The sequence below is a fragment of the Balaenoptera acutorostrata genome, chromosome 19 (assembly GCF_949987535.1).
Source record: "Balaenoptera acutorostrata chromosome 19, mBalAcu1.1, whole genome shotgun sequence".
NCBI lineage: Eukaryota > Metazoa > Chordata > Mammalia > Artiodactyla > Balaenopteridae > Balaenoptera > Balaenoptera acutorostrata.
In genome coordinates, this window is record NC_080082.1 from 66,475,660 (window position 1) to 66,495,813 (window position 20,154).

The window sequence follows — 20,154 nt, forward strand, 5'->3', positions numbered from 1 at the left end:
AATCAGAATACAAATTTAAACCACAATGATACTGGCAGATCAGTCTGATGTATTCCTGGTAGTAATATGGAAAAAAAGAATTATATATTTCTTTTAGGAATATGTATTCAAACAAGCACTGGGTAAACATTTTGGCATTTTCTAGGAAACCTGAATATTTATATAATCTAGTAAGCAGCAATTCTGCTCCCAGATTTATACTGTAGAAAAAATTTTTATATAAAAATAGACTTGGAAACATGTAAATAATACTTATGACAGCAACAGTCATAATAGCGTAGACAGGGAAAAGCCCAAATGTTCATTGACAGTAGAATGGATAAATAAACTATGGTTCATTCATACAAAGTTATTTTACACAATGGTGAGAAAGAATGAATTCCATCCACATGTAACAACATGGATGAATCCTGAAAACAATATTGTGAGCTGAAAACAAGCAACAGAAGAATTTATAGTGTAAGATACTATTGGGGACTTCCCTGGTGGCACAGTGGTTAAGAATCCACCTGCCAATACAGGGGACATGGGTACGAGCCCTGGCCCGGGAAGATCCCACATCCCATGGAGCAACTAAGACCGTGAGTCACAACTACTGAGCCTGTGCCCTAGAGCCTGCAAGCCAAAACTACTGAAGCCTGCGTGCCTAGAGCCCGTGCTACACAAAAAGAGAAGCCACAGCAATGAGAAGCCCACGCACTGCAACAAAGAGTAGCCCCCACTCGCCGCAACTAAAGAAAGCCTGCGCGCAGCAACAAAGACCCAACGCAGCCAAAAATAAATAAATACACTTAAAATAAATATACTATTGATTCCATGTTCAAAAATATTCAAGCTAGAAATTATATTAGGTAGGGATTCATACATATGAAAACATATAGAAAAGTCAGAAAAGAGTAAACTAGAAACTCATGTTAGTACATACCTCTTGGGGGGAAAGTGGAAGTAGTGTTTGCAGTGGGATACACAAGGTACAGACATTTGTTTCATTTTTATTTTTTATTTTTTATTTTTTGCATTTTCAATTCAATTAGGACCTTTAATAATATCACAAAGATGAAGCTTGATATGAAATTTTTTTAACATCTTTATTGGAGTATAATTGCTTTACAATGGTGTGTTAGTTTCTGCTGTATAACAAAGTGAATCAGCTATATGGGTACGTATATCCTCACCGTCTGGTGTCTCCCTCCCACCCTCCCTATTCCACCCCTCTAGGTGGTCAGAAAGCACCGAGCTGATCTCCCTGTGCTATGCGGCTGCTTCCCACTAGCTATCTGTTTTACATTTGGTAGTGTATATATCTCAATGTTACTCTCTTTGTCCTAGCTTACCCTTCCCCCTCCCCATGTCCTTAAGTCCATTCTCTACATCTGCATCTTTATTCCTGTCCTTCCCCTAGGTTCATCAAAACCATTTGGGTTTTTTTTTAGATTCCATATATATGTGTTAGCATACGGTATTTGTTTTCTTCTTTCTGATTTACTTCACTCTGTATGACAGACTCTAGGTCGATCCACCTCACTACAAATAACTCAATTTCGTTTCTTTTTATGGCTGAGTAATATTCCATTGTATATATGTGCCACATCTTCTTTACCCATTCATCTGTCAGTGGACACCTAGGTTGCTTCCACGTCCTGTCTGTTGTAAATAGAGCTGCAATGAACATTGTGGTACATGACTCTTTTTGAATTATGGTTTTCTCAGGGTATATGCCCAGTAGTGGGATTGCTGGGTTGTATGGTAGTTCTATTTTTAGTTTTTTAAGGAACCTCCATACTGTTCTCCATAGTGGCTGTATCAGTTTACATCCCCACCAACACTGCAAGAGGGTTCCCTTTTCTCCACACCCTCTCCAGCATTTATTGTTTGTAGATTTTTTGATGATGGCCATTCTGACCTGTGTGCAGTGATACCTCATTGTAGTTTTGATTTGCATTTCTCTAATAATTAGTGATGTCGAGCATCCTTTCATGTGTTTGTTGGCAATCTGTGTATCTTCTTTGGAGAAATGTCTATTTAGATCTTCTGCCCACTTTTGGATTGGGTTGTTTGTTTTTTTTGATATTGAGCTGCATGAGCTGCTTGTGTATTTTGGAGATTAATCCTTTGTCAGTTGCTTCGTTTACAAATATTTTCTCCCATTCTGAGGGTTGTCTTTTTATCTTGTTTATAGTTTCCTTTGCTGTACAAAAGCTTTTAAGTTTCATTAGCTCCCATTTTTTTATTTTTGTTTTTATTTCCTTTACTCTAGGAGGTGGGTCAAAAAGGATCTTGCTGTGAGTTATGTCAAAGAGTGTTCTTCCTATGTTTTCCTCCAAGAGTTTTAGAGTGTCTGGCCTTACATTTAGGTCTTTAATCCATTTTGAGTTTATGTTTGTGTATAGTGTTAGGAAGTGTTCTAATTTCATTCTTTTACATGTAGCTGTCCAGTTTTCCCAGCACCACGTATTGAAGGGGCTGTCTTTTCTCTATTGTATATTCTTGCCTCCTTTATCAAAGATAAGGTGACCATATATGTGTGGGTTTATCTCTGGACTTTCTATCCTGTTCCATCGATCTATATTTCTGTTTTTGTGCCAGTACCATACTGTCTTGATTACTGTAGCTTTGTAGTATAGTCTGAAGTCCGGGAGCCTGATTCCTCCAGCTCCGTTTTTCTTTCTCAAGATTGCTTTGGCTATTTGGGTCCTTTTGTGTTTCCATACAAATTGTGAAATTTTTTGTTCTAGTTCTGTGAAAAATGCCATTGGTAGTTTGATAGGGATTGCACTGAATCTGTAGACTGCTTTGGGTAGTACAGTCATTTTCACAATGTTGATTCTTCCAATCCAAGAACATGGTATCTGTCTCCATCTGTTTGTATCATTTTTAATTTCTTTCATCAGTGTCTTATAGTTTTCTGCATACAGGTCTCTGTCTCCTTAAGTAGGTTTATTCCTAAGTATTTTATTCTTTTTGTTGCAGTGGTAAATGGGAGTGTTTCCTTAATTTCTCTTTCAGATTTTTCATCATTAGTGTATAGGAATGCAAGAGATTTCTGTGCATTAATTTTGTATCCTGCTACTTTACCAAATTCATTGATTAGCTCTAGTAGTTTTCTGGTAGCATCTTTAGGATTCTCTTTGTATAGTATCACGTCATCTGCAAACAGTGACAGTTTTACTTCTTTTCCAATTTGGATTCCTTTTATTTCTTTTTCTTCTCTGATTGTTGTGGCTAAAACTTCCAAAACTACGTTGAATAATAGTGGTGAGAGTGGGCATCCTTGTCTTGTTCCTGATTTTAAAGGAAATGGTTTCAGTTTTTCACCATTGAGAATGACGTTGGCTGTGGGTTTGTCACAGACATTTGTTTTAAAATGTCCAAAAGCAAAATTAAAAATTTGAATTGTACCCAGAAACGACCCCTGCAGTGGAAGCACGGCCTCCTAACCACTAGGCCTCCAGGGAATTACCAGACATTTTTATAAATTTGCTTGAGTTAATTAACTTAGCCTGGTGATCTTCAGTTATTAATAAATATGCAAATATAATATTGATTTCATCTCAGGAATACATATTACTTTTTTAGAAAGACTTAAGTGTTCTCACAGCAATTTTAAAAAAAAGACTCTTGGGCTTCCCTGGTGGCGCAGTGGTTGAGAATCTGCCTGCCATTGCAGGGGACACGGGTTCGAGCCCTGGTCTGGGAAGATCCCACATGCCGCAGAGCAACTAGGCCCATGAGCCACAATTGCTGAGCCTGCGCGTCTGGAGCCTGTGCTCTGCAATGGGAGAGGCCGCGATAGTGAGAGGCCCGCACACCGCGATGAAGAGTGGCCCCCACTTGCCACAGCTAGAGAGAGCCCTCACACAGAAACGAAGACCCAACACAGCCATAAATAAATAAATAAATAAAATTTAAAAAAAAAAGACTCATGAATCATGCCTTTCATTTCAATCTGACTCTTCTAGCTAAAAATTCAGAAAACTAATACTGAAAATGTCTCTGAGTATTTTTTCTTTTTTCTTTTCTTTTTCTTTGATTTATTTATTTTATGTTTTGGCCATGAGGCATGGAGGATCTTACTTCCCTGACCAAGGATGGAAACCATTCCCCTGCATTGGAAGTTTGGAGTCTTAAACACTGGACCACCAGAGAGGTCCCTTTTTTTGTTTGTTTTTTAAAAAAATATAAGCTTCTATTTTAAGTATTACATACTTACAGAAAAAGTACACAGGTCTTGAATGAATGAATGTATAGCTCAAAGAATTACCACCAAGGGAATTATCGCCAAGTGAACCTGTGTGTTAGTGAGAAGTAAAGATCAAACTATCCCACTAAATAAATTTGAAGTAGGTCATAATCAAAATCATAGAAGCAAAAACAATCGAACACATCCAAGAAAACAGGATAAAATATGCCCAACGTGTGTCCATCTATGTGTGGGGGAGAGATACGTATATCTCAAAGGACTTATATCCAGAATATAAGAGCTCTTATATCCAGAGCTGTGATCACAATAGGACAAATAAGCCCCCAACATGAGCAAAAAACTTGAAGACACTTCACAAAAAATAGACAGTTGACCAATGAGCACAGGAATAATGTTCAACATTATTAGTCATCAGGGAAATTCAAATTAAAGTCAGCATGAGATACCACTGAAGACACACATAAATAAATAAAATTAGAAAGATGGACATAGCAAATGTTGGTGAGGCCTTGGAGCAACTGGGAATCTCAACTACTGCTGATGGGAATGTTATCAACACTTTGGAAACCAGTTGGGCAGTTTCTTAACAAAGTTAATACAATGTGACCTAGTAATTCTACTTTTAGGATTTTTTGCCAAAGGGAATGAAAAATACGTGCGCAAAGACTTGCACGTGAATATTTACAACAGTTTTTGTCAAAATAGCCCAAACTTGGAAAACATCCAAATATCCAACAGCTGAACAAGACGTGTATACAATGTAATCTTAGCTTTATAAAGAAATGAACTGCTGATACACACAATACCCAAGAATATCAAAAACCTTATGCTGAACAAAAGCAGCCAGACACAAAGGAATATACATGATTCGGTATGCATGAAATTCTAGAAAAGTAGATCTAATCTCTGAAGACTAGTAGATCATTGGTTGCCTTGTGCTGATGGAAATGGTTAGGAAGGGGACAAGGGAATATTTTGGGGTGATGGAAATATTCTATCTCGATTGTGGTGGTTGTTACATGGGTATATATATTTGTCAGAAGTCATGAAGCTCTACCCTTAAGTTTTATTGCATGTAGATTATATTAAGCTCATGAAAAGGTACTTCACACCAGTAGTCATTTGAGAAAAGCACATCAAACCCACAATGAGAAACTACCTCACATCTAAGATAGCTACAATTTAAAAAGCAGCAACAACAGAAAATAACAAGAATGGAGAGAATTAACAAGTGTTGGGAGGAGAATGTGGAGATATTGGAACCCTGTACTTGGCTGGCAAGAATGTAAAATGATGCAACCACTGTGGAAAAGGATTTTGTCGTTCCTCTAAGTGTTTTTTGTATGTATGTATGTATGTATTTATGGCTGCATTTGGACTTCGTTGCTATGGGCAGGCTTTCTTTAGTTGTGGCCAGCAGGGGCTGCTCTTTATTGTGGTGCACAGGCTTCTCATTGCAGTGGCTTCTCTTGTTGCAGAGCATGGCCTCTAGGCGCGTGGGCTTCAGTTGTGGCACGTGGGCTCAGTAGTTGTGGCATGCAGGCTCAGTAGTTGTGGCTCATGGGCTCTAGAGCGCAGGCTCAGTGGTTGTGGCACATGGGCTTAGTTGCACCGTGGCGTGTGGGATCTTCCTGGACCAGGGCTCGAACCCATGTCCCCTGCATTGGCGGGTGGATTCTTAACCACTGTGCCACCAGGGAAGCCCTCATATGGTAATTTTAACTCTTAGAGGAGGGACTTCCCTGGTGGCACAGTGGTTAAGAATCCACCTGCCAATGCAGGGGACATGGGTTCGAGCCCTGGTCCGGGAAGATCCCACATGCTGGTGCAACTAAGCCCATGTGCCACAACTACTGAGCCTGCGCTCTAGAGCCCGCGAGCCACAACTACTGAAGCCCGCGTGTCTAGAGCCCCTGCCCTACAAGAGAAGCCACTGCAATGAGAAACCCACACACTGCAACGAAGAGCAGCCCCCGCTCGCTGCAACTAGAGAAAGCCCACGTGCAGCAACGAAGACCCAACGCAGCCAAAAATAAGTTTTAAAAAAATTACCATATGACCTGACAAATCTACTCCTAGGTCTATACCCAAAAGAACTGCAAACAGGGATTCCAACAGATACTTGTACATGAATGTTCACAGCAGCATTATCCACAACAGCCAAAAGGTAGAACCAGCCCAACTGTTCATTGGCAGATGAATGGATACGCAATCGTGTTAGACAGTTGACCCTCAAACATCACGGGTTTGAACAGCAGGGGTCCACTTATACTCGGATTTTTCCCAATAAATATGTACTACTACACTATCCATGGTTGTTGCATCCACGGATGTGAAACTGAGGATACAGAGGGCTGACTGGAAAGTGTACACAGATTTCTGACTGCATGGAGGGTCAGCGCTTCTCACTCCTGTATTGTTCAAAGGTCAACTGTACATACAGTGGAATGTCTTTCAGCCATAAAATGTAATGAAGTTACGATACATGCTACAACATGCATAAACTTTAGAAACATGCTCATTGAAAGAAGTTGGATGCAAAAGGACAAATATCTAGAAAAGACTAATTCTGAGAGACAGAAAGATTTGTGGTTACAAGGAAATAGGAGGAGGGAAGAAATGGAATGATTGGGTACAGAGTTTTGTTTGGGGTGATGAAAAAAATTTGGAAATGGGGTGATGTTTGCAAATATTCTGAATGTAATTAATGCCATAGAATTATACTCTTAAAAATTATACACTTTAAAAAAGTGTAAAATTATACACTTAAAATTACCAATTCTCAAAGAAATAAAAAGAAACAGTAATGGCAGTTTTTAATTTCAGCAAAAGAACTGAAAGCAAAAAAGCATGAAGATTGGGACTTCCCTCACAGTCCAATGGTTAAGACTTCGCCTTCCAATGCAGGAGGTGCGGGTTCGATCCCTGGTCAGGGAGCTAAGAACCCACATCCCTCATGGCCAAAAAACCAAAACATAAAACAGAAGCAATACTGTAACAAATTTAATAAAAACTTTAAAAATGGTCCACATCAAAAAAATCTTTTAAAAAAAGTATTAAGATTTAAATTTTGTAAAGGTAATGGTTCTCAGAGATGTAATTTGATACTTTCATCTCCACCTGCCTATCCTACATCTTCACTTTGATGTCTAAGAACTGCCTCAACCTCACCCTCGTCCAAAACTATGACTTTCCACCCCCACTCTGTTCCTCCAGGTGCCTCCCCCATATTTGACACCTCTTCTTGTTTCTCAGGCCCAACCAACAGGGTCATTCTTTGCTCCTTCCTTTTCCACAAACTCCAGATCTGAATTGAAAAATAAAGCTGATTCTGATTTTGAAATACATCTATACCTACCCATATATGAGCACTTGCTTTATTACGATATGAGTACTGGTGAGCAGTGAAGCAGATTCTCAGTAAATGGTGCTTCATCAACTGACCATCTAGATGGAATAAAATTCATCAAGAGTCAATTCCAAGTGAATAGTGGATCTAAATGGGAAAGGTAAGAAAAACCAGAAGATGACGTAGGAGAATGTCTCCATGATCTCATGTAGGCAAAAATCTGAGGGCAGGAATTTGTGTCTGTGATGTCTAATGCTGCATCTCCAATGTAGACGCCCAGTATTTACAGAATGAACGTAAAGGAAACTTCCACACTCTCTGGAGGGATATACACACATACAAGTACTTGGGTCATTGTGAAGACACATAATGTTCTTAGTGGTCAGACTGAATGTCATATAAATGTCACTTATTAGTCTATCATCTAATGCAATCCTAATTAAAAACCATTCAGATTTGTTTTCAGAATAATCTGATTCTAAATTTCATACAGAAAAATGAGCAAGAATACCTAGGAAAACCCTGAGGGGGAAGAAGGTGGGCCCAAGTAATGAGGTGTGATAAGGCCTACCAGGAGGTAAAACGTATTTTACAGCCACAATTATTACCATCTTGTTGAATCTAGGACACTGTACTATAAGGTGCATCACTGGTTCATGTGCCACTAAGAAAAACACTGGCTATTAGGCTGTGACTTGTTAGATGCCTCCTGATTCAAAGATCTCACAAGTGTGAAAAGATATCTGCCTTGGAATGGCATTGATGCATGGATTCTCAGACAGATGAACAAAACAATAAAAATGCCAGACATAGACCCAAAATCATACGTGACAGTAGAAAATAAATATTGCAGATAGTTGGGAAAAGAGGGGTCTTTCATTGACTGGTATTGAGAAAATTAGGTAGTCATTTAGGAAAAAAGCCTCCTATTTCACACCTGATAGACACACACACATACACACACACTCCAGCTGGACCAAAGATGTGAAACCAGAAACCAAAAAACAGAAGAACAGTAGTAGAAGAACTCGAGGAATAATAATTTTTATATTATCAGAATAGGGAAGGTCTTTCCAAGTATGTCATAAGTGGAGAAGCCACATAGAAAGTCTGATTATCTGACTGCTTCAAAACAAACAAAACCCAGTGGTGAGGCCAACGCTGCCCCAACATCGAAGTGAAAAACCGAAAGGCAAGCTGGGAGGTAGCCTGGCCACTCACCCTACCCCATCCAGGGTGTTTTCAGGGTCCTCATTCTCCCCAGACCCCCACCCCCATGGCTGCTGCCACTGCCAGTCTATGTGGGACCTCAGTCACCTCCTAAAATGAGAGGGTTATTTTACACAAAGATAGTGGGTTGAATGGTGGCCCCAAAAGATGTGTCCCTCAGAACGTGTGAAGGGACCCTGTCTGGGAAAAAGGTCTTTGCAGGATTAGTGAAGGATCTGAGATGAGGACATCCTGGATGAGGGTGGCTCTAAATCCAATAACAGTGTCTTTATATGAGACGGAAGAGGAGAGGCACGGGGAAGCCACGTGAAGACGGAGGCAGAGATGGGAGAAAGGCGGCCACAAACCCAGGGATGCCTGGAGCCCCCAGAATCCAGGAGAGGCAGGAAGAACACTCCCCTGGAGCCTCCAGAGGGAGCATGGCCTGGCCCACACCTTGATTCATACATCTGGTCTCCAGGACTGGGGGAGGATGAATTCCTGTTGTTTTAAACCACCCCACCCAGCTTGTGGTCATTTGTTACAGAAGCCACAGAACAGTCACACAGACCCTGCTCTGTAGGATCCTGGAAGTGTGGGTCTCACTAAAGGCAGATAGAGGTTGGATTACAGAACCCTTAGAGTCAGCATTGGGCCCCAGAAAAACTAAAGCAGTGGCTGGACACCAGAACGTTGAGGGGTCAGTCGGAAGCCCATCCCTAAGGGTGCCGGCTGCACACGGCCTCCCCAGGTTTTTACGTCTGTGCATGCTGGGGATAAGTATTTCAATCCTGACTCAGGACCTTTGATGTCACCGTTCACATTGCTAATTAAGAACCCATCAGTTATACAGATGAAAACCCTATCAGGACACTTGCTGCAGTGGTAAACAATTCTGAAGTTGGTCACAGGTGGGGAATCGTCTCCCATGCAGCCAGCAGCCCCCACACAAGGAGCGTCCTCATTGCAAAGCTGGGGGACCATGAGGAGGCATCTCTGCGTAAACGTGAGCTGAGCCCCAGGCCAGCTGCTGCTGAACTTTTCCCACCCTTCCCAGGTAAAACACCTGAATGTGTGCAAGGACTTGAAAGCCTAGAGGACGGGGCTTGGAGTCACACCAGCGACAGCACGCAGGCCGACTTAGTGCCTGCAGGCCAGCCAGGATGGTCCTGGCCCCGGGCCCTCTTCTGGAAGCGTTCCATTTCCCTGCCTGAGGTACCCCTCCTGTCCCGGCCCCCACTGCTTTTTTCCTTCCTCACCTCTGCCCGGGGAGAAATTCCAACGACAGGTATGGGTGACACATCCTCTTCTTTAGCAGGTGGCAGCCCAGCAACTCCTGCGGAAAGTCCAACAGAGGCCCACTCACACTGGGCCACCCACAAAGCCGTGGGCCCTACTCCCTCCCACCAGCCCAGCCCCGAGACTGCTGACGGGACAGAGAATATGGCGTCAGGCACAGCTGCAGGGGCTTTTGCTGCCTGGAGGGGTTTTTATATTGACCTCAACCCAGGCACACCTGGGGAGGGCTGGCCGGCCGGGTCAGGCTGCCCAGGTCAGCCAATCCTCGCCCCTCAGGGGCTCAGAGTTACTCAAAATGGGCCTTGCTGCACCGGCCAGGTCCAAGGAACAGGTGTGGGGTCCTGAGGGTCAGAATAGACAAGGGGCTGCAGCTCTGGCTTGTTTTCTAATCATTTTATACGGTCCATGAGTGGGAGACAACTTCAAGAAGACCCTCTCCTAATAAGAGGAACCCAGGAGTCAGGGAGAGGAGGGGTGGTGAGTGGAGACAGAGGTCTGTTGCCCCGGCTGCAGTGGAAGTCTCTGGAAGACCCCGTGGAGGGAGACGTGATAAGCCCCATGGGCTGCCCAGGTGAGTCCCATGTTCTGGAAGGTGTCTGCCCACCTTAGCCCCGTGGGCTGCTGGGTGCCTGCTTAGGTGAGCTCCATATCCTGGGAAGGGCCTGTGTAAAAGAGACCTTGCAGTGGGAGGGGCTGTGGAACGAGCATCCTCTTTGCCACCAGCACACAGTTGCTTCCTCACCCTTGGGCAGTGCTGGGGTGAGATGAGAACCAGGAGACACTGTGGGCTCCTGAAACCCTGTGTGGGCTCACGTAGAGCAAGGAGGTCAGCAGGTGGGCACTGGCTCCTGTGCTGCAGACTCGCTTTGAATGTAGCTATTTGTTTTATAGCACTTCATATTATGTGAGTATAAATTCTTTATCACATATGTATTTTGCAAATATTTTTCTCCCAGTTTCTGGCTTGTCTTTTGGCTTTCAGAATAAGGTATTTCACCAAGTACAATTTTCAGTTTTATAAAGTACGTTATTAATTTTTTCCCTTTTGTGTGAGGGCTTCTCACGTGGTGTTAGACATCAAAGCTCGTGATCTATGTGACCAAAACCATGGCCATGTCAATTTTCTTCTATATGATCTTCTATAATTTTTAAAGTTTTATATTTTAAATTTGCCTGTGGACAATTTGGAGTGACTTTTGGTGCGAGTTGTAAAGCCTGTGCCTACATTCGTTTCGTGGCACGTGGTTCCTAATTCTCCTGTAATTAGGTTCCAGAAGTCCTGGGATATTGGCCTCTGTCCCTTGGAATCTGCAGAGTGTAGTGCATTGAGCGGGGCTGCCCACAGGGAACTCAGCCTCCCCTGAAGTGGGAGTGGGTGCTGCTTGCATTTTCCCAGGTGGCCAGCGGAGGGCGACAAGCCGGCCTCTCTCACCAGCGCGGGACCTGCCTCTTCTGCACACAGGCTTGGCCCTGTGCACAGCTGACAGGGGTTAGGTCTCCGCAGGACCGGCCAGGGCTTTGGCTTCGGAAAATGCAGACCTGCATCCACATGAAGGGTAGCTCGGTTTCCCCAAGAACTGCCGGGAGGTTCCACCCTGGGAGGGAAAGGTGAGGAAAACGTGGTGGGATGCTTCCTGCTGGGGGGATAGGGCACCTGGAGATGCAGAGCTGCCTGCAGATGCTGCTACAGAAACCCCTGATTCTTTCCTGAGAATATTGGTGGAGGGGGGGCATTCAGGCAACAGGGCAAACAGCTTGCTCTGGGGGCTGTTGTGGGGAAGTGGGGGCATAGCAACAGGGGCTCAGCCCACAAAACCCCAGAACTGCTCCCATATCAGCTCTAGAACTGCTCCCAGAATGGCAAGAAGTGGGTCTTCCACCTACTAGACGTGGAGGAAAGGGGTGGGGTCTGCAGGGCCTCCCTCACCTTCGGGGACTTGCTGGGAGGTCACGGGGCTCAGCACATGCTGTGTGCTCAAGGCTAACTAAGATGGGTCAGGACATGCAGTAGGGATGCAACGGGGGATCCCTGTGCCAGCTTCTTCGTGACCCCTCCTTTCCTCAAGGGTCTCGAGAACGTCTCTTACCCCAGTGACAAAGGATAAAACCATGACATTTCCCCCAGGGAAGCTCATTAGAGACTTGGCACTCAGCTGGGGGCTGGTCACGTGATTTCCACCCTCACCCTCCCAAATGCCAGGGCCCAGAAGGGGAGCCTTGTTCAGCACGAACCACATGGTTTGTGCAAACAGTGTAGGTGCAGGGGGCTGCCCCTAATGGGAGGGAGGTTTAGATAAGGGCGGGGTGATTTTCCAACTCTCCCCCACCCCCTCGGCCCCCAGGGCATTTTACAAAAGCCAGAGACTCAGCCAAGGAAGAGAGGGAGCAGGCCTCTTCCTGATCCACGGGCCTAGGATGCCCCATATGGCGAGGGCACTAGACTCAGGGGTCTCCTACACCGTGCCTGGTAGAGGGGCCCTGCAAGTTCTAGGGCTCTGAGACCACCCCACTTCTGACCCCAACTGCAAGACTGGGAGCCCCTAGACCACCCCAGGTTTTTTTCTTAGAGGCTCCCAGGACTCACTGAAGCTTTATACTCAGGCTCAGGATTTGTTATGGTGAAAGAAATCAGATAACATCAGCTGAGAGCAGAGGTCAGGAGGAGAGTTGGGGGTCCATCAGGTGTGGCCACCTAGGGAAGCGACCTGAGTCCTGGGGTGCAGGGTGTCACTGAGGTCCGCCACGTTGACGTGGGGAACCCGTGTGGCTGGAGTTTGACTCCAGCGCCTGTGAGGGGCTCAGGAAGCCCCACCATGCTTCACGCCGTCAGCACAGACCAGCCCAGTGTGAAGACCACGGAGCACAGACACTCCCGTCTGATGCAAGGTGACCACCCGGAGCCAGGAGCAGAGGCCTGGCCTCTCTGTGGGCAGGTTTGCGGGTCTTTCACTTCTTGGGTTACATTTATTCCTAGGGGTTATGTCCTTCTGATGCTATTGTAAATGGGATGGTTTTCTTCATTTCTCTCTCTGATGTTTCATTATTAGTGTATAGGAACACTGGGCTTCCCTGGTGGCGCAGTGGTTGAGAGTCTGCCTGCCAATGCAGGGGACACGGGTTCAAGCCCTGGTTTGGGAAGATCCCACATGCCGCGGAGCAACTAGGCCCGTGAGCCACAATTACTGAGCCTGCGCATCTGGAGCCTGTGCTCCGCAACAAGAGAGGCTGCGATAGCGAGGCCCGCGCACTGCGATGAAGAGTGGCCCCCACTTGCCGCAACTAGAGAAAGCCCTCGCACAGAAACGAAGACCCAACGCAACCAAAAATAAAAATAAATAAATAAAACTATTAAAAAAAAAAAACCTACGTAGAAATACCACTGTTACGGGGGCTTCCCTGGTGGTGCAGTGGTTGGGAGTCTGCCTGCTAATGCAGGGGACACGGGTTCGAGCCCTGGTCTGGGAGGATCCCACACGCCGTGGAGCAAGTGGGCCCGTGAACCACAACTGCTGAGCCTGCGCGTCTGGAGCCTGTGCTGTGCAACAAGAGAGGCCCGCGCACCGCGATGAAGAGTGGCCCCCGCTTGCCGCAGCTGGAGAAAGCCCTCGCACAGAAACGAAGACCCAACATAGCAATCCATCAATCAATCAATCAATCAATCAATCAATCTTTAAAAAAAAAAGAAAAAGAAATACCACTGTTTCTACAACATCCAGGTCATCCAGAACACCAAGACATGGTGGCTACTAACATAATCTTCCCGCCGTGCCCCTCCAACCTCTGCCATCCTACAGCGGTGAACTGAATCATCACTTTGGGGAGCAGGATCTGGGTAGGGCTTGGCCTCCATAACAAACTATGACATCTTCTCTACTTTTCTGTCCCTTCATTGACATGGTTGTTTTGAAAAGTAATTGACTCTGCAATAATTTCCAAAGTCTAGAAAATTGTCCCTAACAGTAGAAAAGACTCACATTTGCCATTTCACACTGAATTCTATATTGTGTTTTATGCAAAGCAGAAATCCTCTTCCAGGGAAGCAGCACGTGACCTCCAAGTGAGGACATTTTTATGGTTTCCACATTATAATCCAATCCACAGGCCCACGTCCACTTTCACCAGGTTCCCCAACGCTAGGGAAATGTCTTTTTCCATTCTGATCCAGGTTTCTTTTTCTGAAATATTAACAGATCCTTTCCCTCCTTTTCACAACCTTGATGGATTGAGAGCACACAACATGAGTATGATCTGGGTGGCCTCTTCTGTATGGTAACACAGATCAGTACTTCATTCATTGTTTGTTGTGACTAAATGGGCATCACATTTAGCATCTGAACCATTTTCAGTACACAGTCCTATGGCATTAACCACAGGCACGTTGTTGTACAAATATCCTCACCATCCACGTCCAGATCTTTTCCACTTTCACCAGTGAAACGCTGTACTTTGATTGAACACTAATTCCCCTCAGTCCCTGGCACCCACATTCTACTTTATGCCTTTGAATTGTACTTCTCTGGATACCTCCTGTATGTGGTAACTCATCATGTGTGTCCTTTTAAAGTGACAGGGCTATTTCACTGATCATCATGCCTTTGAGGTTCGTATATGCTGTAGGAGTTGTCAGAATTTCCTTTGTTGTTAAGGCTGAATGACATTCCTTTGTGTGGATATCACATGTAGTTTATCCATTCATCCATCGATGGACACTTGGGTGGCATCTGCCTCTTGGTATTGTGATTCATGCTGCTTGGAATGTGGGTGTACCCATTTCTGTCCCAGGCCCTGCTTTTAATCTTTTGGGTATGATCCTCTCTGACGAGGTGTTTTAAAACTTTTGAAAACTTTGAACAGACTTTCCAAATATCAGATTCTTTGAACTCCAGCTAACTTTGGGGTGCTTCAAAGGGCCCCTGGAGCATCCCAAAGAGAGATCCTAAACTAGTTGGGTTCACTTGGTGTGTTAAACTACATGGAAAACGTTGTCCAAGCTCACTGTTGCCTGTGGCAGATGGAATCATCAGGCTCTCCCCAGTTTTTTCATAGCCACCAAACAGACGGGAAAGGATTTGGGGTTCTTCTGCTGTCTAGTCTCTCACCTCACCCAACTTCCAAAAATCTAAAGAATTTCTCCGTTTCCCGGACTCGGGTCTTGAACCCCTTGCCCAGCTCCACTTTCTCCAAGGATTCCTCTTTGAATCTATCGGACCCCCTTCACTCCAGGCCTTGGCAGGCCATACACTGCTATGGACAGTCTATCGGGCTGGTCGCTGCCCAGAAGCCCATATTATAAACTCTGTAGATGCTCAAGCGTGAGGAATACACCCCAGTGTAGGGAAACTTGTTATAGGACATAGGCTTTATAAACAACAGATCCCCCTCAGGGAGAATCCTGGCAACGCACTGGCACTGGTTCAAACGTCCCCACCCCCAACCCCTGGGGACCCTCGTGAAAGGTACTGGGTTGACCACAGACATCTGGTTGGGCGATGGGAGAGCAGAAGACACTGAAAACCCCATTAGGTTCGAAAGGAATTCGGAGGATGCTCTGACCCCTTCAAGTTAAAGCCTCCTGGTAAATGTTTCCGGGACGCCAGATTCCATTTCTAGGAACGCTTGGTTGTAGGTTGCTCAACATGGGAGGATCCCCTTCTAAGCCAGAAAAAACATCTCTGGAGTGTATCCTTAAGAACTGGAAATTTTTAGGGACTTCCCTGGTGGCACAGTGGTAAAGAATCCGCCTGCCAATGCACGGGACACGGGTTCGAGCCCTGGTCTGGGAAGATCCCACATGCCGCGGAGCAACAAAGCCCGTGCACCACAACTACTGAAGCCTGCACGCCTACAGCCCATGCTCCGCAACAAGAGAAGCCACGGCAATGAGAAGCCCGTGCACCGCAACAAAGAGTAGCCCCCACTCACCACAACTAGAGAAAGCCCATGTGCAGCAACGAAGACCCAAAGCAGCCAAAAATAAATAAATAAAATAAATTTTTAAAAAAAAGTCCACAAATAACAAATGCTGGAGAGGGTGTGGAGAAAAGGGAACCCTCCTACACTGCTGGTGGGAATGTAAATTGGTGCAGCCACCATGGAAAACCGTATGCAGCTTCCTCAAAAAACCTAAAAATTGAGTTACCATATGATCTAACAATCCCACTCCTGGGCATATATCTGGAGAACAATATAATTCGAAAAGATACATACACCCCAGTGTTCATAGCAGCACTATTTACAATAGCCAGGACATGGACGCAACTTAAGTGTCCATTAGCAGATGAATGGATAAAGGAGATGTGATGCACACACACACATATACACAACACATACTCACTATGGAATATTACTCAGCCATAAAAAAGAATGAAATAATGCCATTTGCAGCAACATGGATGGACCTAGAGAATATCATACTAAATGAAGTCAGAGAAAGACAAATATTATGTATCACTTACATGTAGAATCTAACAAATAATAAAAATGAATCTAATAATGAAACAGAAAGAGACTCACAGACTTAGAAAAAAAAATTTATGGTTGACAAATGGGAAGGGGGGGAAAGGGTGAACTAGAAGTATGGGATTAACAGATACACAACACTATATATAAAATAGATAAGCAACAGGACCTTCTGTAGAGCACAGGGAACTATACTCAATATCTTGTAATAACCTACAATGGAAAATAATCTGAGAAAAACAAAAAATATATATATAACTAAATCACTTTGCTGTACACCTAAAACTAACACAATATTGTAAATCAACTACACTTCGATAAAATTAACATTAAATTTAAAATAAAAATAAAAAAAGAGGAACTTCCCTGGTGGTACAGTGGTTAAGAATCCGCCTGCCAATGCAGGGGACATAGGTTCGAGCCCTGGCCCGGGAAGATCCCACATGCCACGGAGCAGCTAAGCCCGTATGCCACAGCTACTGAGCCTGCGCTCTAGAGCCCGCGAGCAACAACTACTGAAGCCCGCACACCTAGAGCCCGTGCTCCGCAACAAGAGAAGCCACCGCAATGAGAAGCCCACACACAGCAACAAAGAGTAGCCCCCGCTTGCCACAACTAGAGGAGGCCTGCGCACAGCAACGAAGACCCAACGCAGCCTAATTAATTAATTAATTAATTAATTAATTAATTAATTAAAATAAAAAGAGAATTTCAGAGGCGGGTCTTCAAGAACAGACCACGGTCCACATGAGTCGTGACCATGTCAGCGATGACAATTCCTGACAGGTAGGCATGAGGAAATGTCAGCTAGAGGAAAAAATTAGAACCTGGTGTACACAGGTGCCTTGGATCTGGACAGTTACCTGGCCAGGGCAAGGCCAAACAAGGGGGGGTCCATTAAGGTGACTGCAAAACCTCTGCCTCTGACACCTTCCACGTGACACCACAGGAAGCAGGTGTCGGGGCTGCTCAAGGAGAGCAGAAGGCAGTGCTCACACCTCATCCCAACCAACCACAGCACCAACCCAGGGAAATGGAAAAGGAAGCAGTATCCGTGGTCCTGATGAGAGAAGGACAGAGCTGCCACGGGGGAAAGGGGAAGGACACAGGGGTGGATCTGAGGTTCTTACCCAGGGAGGCTCTAAGTGCCAAGTTCTCCAGCTTCACATCACGGTACAGGCATCTCCGAGACTCATCAAGGAGACCCCATTCCTCCCTGGAAAAGGTCACAGCCACATCTTCAAAGGTCACGCCATCCTGCTATGATGGTGACAGATGAAACCACAAACAGCCCCACTCCCAAGAAGCCACAATCCATTCTCCACCAACCCACCCACCCTCACATCTACCATATGCCCATCCTCCTCCCAACCTCCCCAACTAAGAGAAGAAACCAGGCCCTGGTACCACTGGTGCCTCTGTCTCCTCAGGGGTCCATTGATCACTGGGCAAAGCCATCAGCAGCAGGAGGCACATGGGCAATCAACAGCTAAGCTCTGGGACAAGCACAGAAGGATGTACCACCTCCACAGGCTATTGCCCGGGTGTGGCCACAGTCATGTGGTTTCCAGTGCAGTGCTCTAGACCATCAGACGTGCTCCCTGTCCAACGCACACCCCTCACAGCCCCATGCCCACGGCCACCAGCATCAGTACCCCCTACTGTAGGCGTCTTGTTACTCGTATTTCAGTCACCTCCTCATAACCCCACTGGTGAGGGTATAATTCCCACCCTAAGGGTGTGGCCAAACACATGACCCCTGACACTGGCCAGATGTAATCAACAGCCATTTATTAACCACATATTAACATGTGGGAGACAACACACAAGGCCATGGGAAGGCCACACGCTGGCGGAGTGAAAAACCAAGGGCTGTGGGATGCAGTCTCTTTGGGATCGAGAGGGTATGGTGCCCTGCTTCCCGCAAGAGGACATGATTGGCTTGTTTAAATGACTCTGCAGGCTGGTAGGGAACTGAAACTCACTACAAAGGGATAAGCAGGAACTGTGCCTGCTCCCTTTGATAAAAAGGGTTGTAAGGTTAGGAGACATTACCTGTGAGAAGCATGTGGAGGGAAACTTGCACCACGGCCATTTGAGGGCATCCTTGTTTCACCAGATGCCAAGGCAGCATATCTATTGGCCTTAATTTTAGAACTTACAACACAACTTGGCAGACAGCATCCAGAATATCCTTGACAAATTCAGAGAGGATCCAGTATGACTACAGACTTCCCATGGTTCCTGTTAGCAACCACAGCCCCAAATCACTCCATGCAGGTCTCATTCAACTCCTTGGCTCAGACGCAGCCACAGAGAACCATGTGTGGATCTCAGCTACCCATGGTCCTATCTGCTTTTTCTGCACTTGCTGTACCCTCAGAAATCACACCCTTCCTCTGTCCATCCAACCATCATTCAAAGCCCAGGCCCACTGATAACCCACCCCAGGTCTGGTGACTCACAGATGACTGAATTTGCCCCTGATCATATGCACCTGGCTGAATGAAACATCCTAGACTCCACCAAAGTCCTCACAAAGTCTTGGCGAGTCCATAAAATGGTGAAAAAGCACAAGTTTCAGCCTGAGTATATCTTTAAGTATGCACAATTTATGGCAAGACAATTAGTCAATCCTCATTTTTCATGGATTCTGTATTTGTAAATTTGCCTACCTGCCAAAACTGGAAACCCCCCAAATCAATACTTACATTTTTACACTTCTTGGTGGTTTTGTGGTCCAAAATGGCCTCCAAACCTGGCGCTTATGTGCCGCCTAGAGTTCCTAAGCCCAAAAAATGGGCCTTAAAGAAAATACATGTTAGGTAAGCATTGTTCAGGCATGAATCATCATGCTGTTGGCCATGATTTCAGTGTTAACGAATCAACAGTATACAGTAAATGAGTTGTCTTTAAACAGAAACACATGGAAAACCATGTTATGTACTGACCTGTTGACAAAAACATTGTGACCAGAGGCTCTCAGGAACCTAATTCCAGATTTCCCCTAGGAACAATGGCTCTATATTCACTGATTCAGTGAATTAGAGAACATGACTAGCGTGAATGACAACTGATTGTACTTCAGTAAAGCTGTTTGAAAAGCAAAGGTAACTTAAAATTTGTAACTTCCTAATTATTTCACTATGCTTTACTATTCTATACATTCTCAAGGTTATTTGCGTCTACTGTTATCAGTACGGCAAAAACAGAATACAATGAGGTACCTTCTTTGCATCTTTGTCTCTTTTCAGGCTGCCACAACAAAATACCACAGACTGGGTGGCTTAAAGAAATGTATATTCTCCTATTTCTAGAGGCTGGGAGTCTAAGACCAAGGTGCCATCAGGAATGGTTTCTGGTGAGGCCTTTCTTTCTGACTTCTAATCAACCACTTTCTTGGTGTGTCATTAAATGGCCTTTCCTCTGTTCGTGAATACAGCGAGAAAGTGAGCACCTTCTGGTGCCTTGTCTTCTTCCACGGACACAAGTCACACTGGATTAGGACCCCGTTCTTATGACCTCATTTGTCCTTAGTTATCTTCTTATAGGGCATACCTAAAAACATAGTTACATTGGCTGTTAGGGCTTGAACATATGAATCTTGAGGGACACAATTCAGTCCATAACAGACTTA

The 20,154-nt window shown here is 45.0% G+C and overlaps 1 long non-coding RNA gene across 5 annotated transcripts in view; it reads right to left on the minus strand.

Moving 5' to 3' along the window:
- Nucleotides 1-2,984: 2,984 nt before the first annotated feature.
- The window catches only part of LOC103003096 (uncharacterized), a 28,270-nt gene continuing 11,100 nt past the window's right edge, over nucleotides 2,985-20,154 (minus strand). The window contains exons 3-6 of one of the 5 annotated variants that reach the window (XR_009006126.1): nucleotides 19,745-20,075; nucleotides 17,648-19,321; nucleotides 10,019-10,095; nucleotides 2,985-3,282 (exon numbers count right to left, since the gene is read on the minus strand). This is a non-coding gene — a long non-coding RNA (uncharacterized LOC103003096). Of the gene's footprint in view, nucleotides 3,283-10,018; nucleotides 10,096-17,647; nucleotides 20,076-20,154 lie in introns of all 5 variants that reach the window. The other 4 variants (XR_009006125.1, XR_009006124.1, XR_009006127.1 and 1 more) reach the window with 4 other exon arrangements.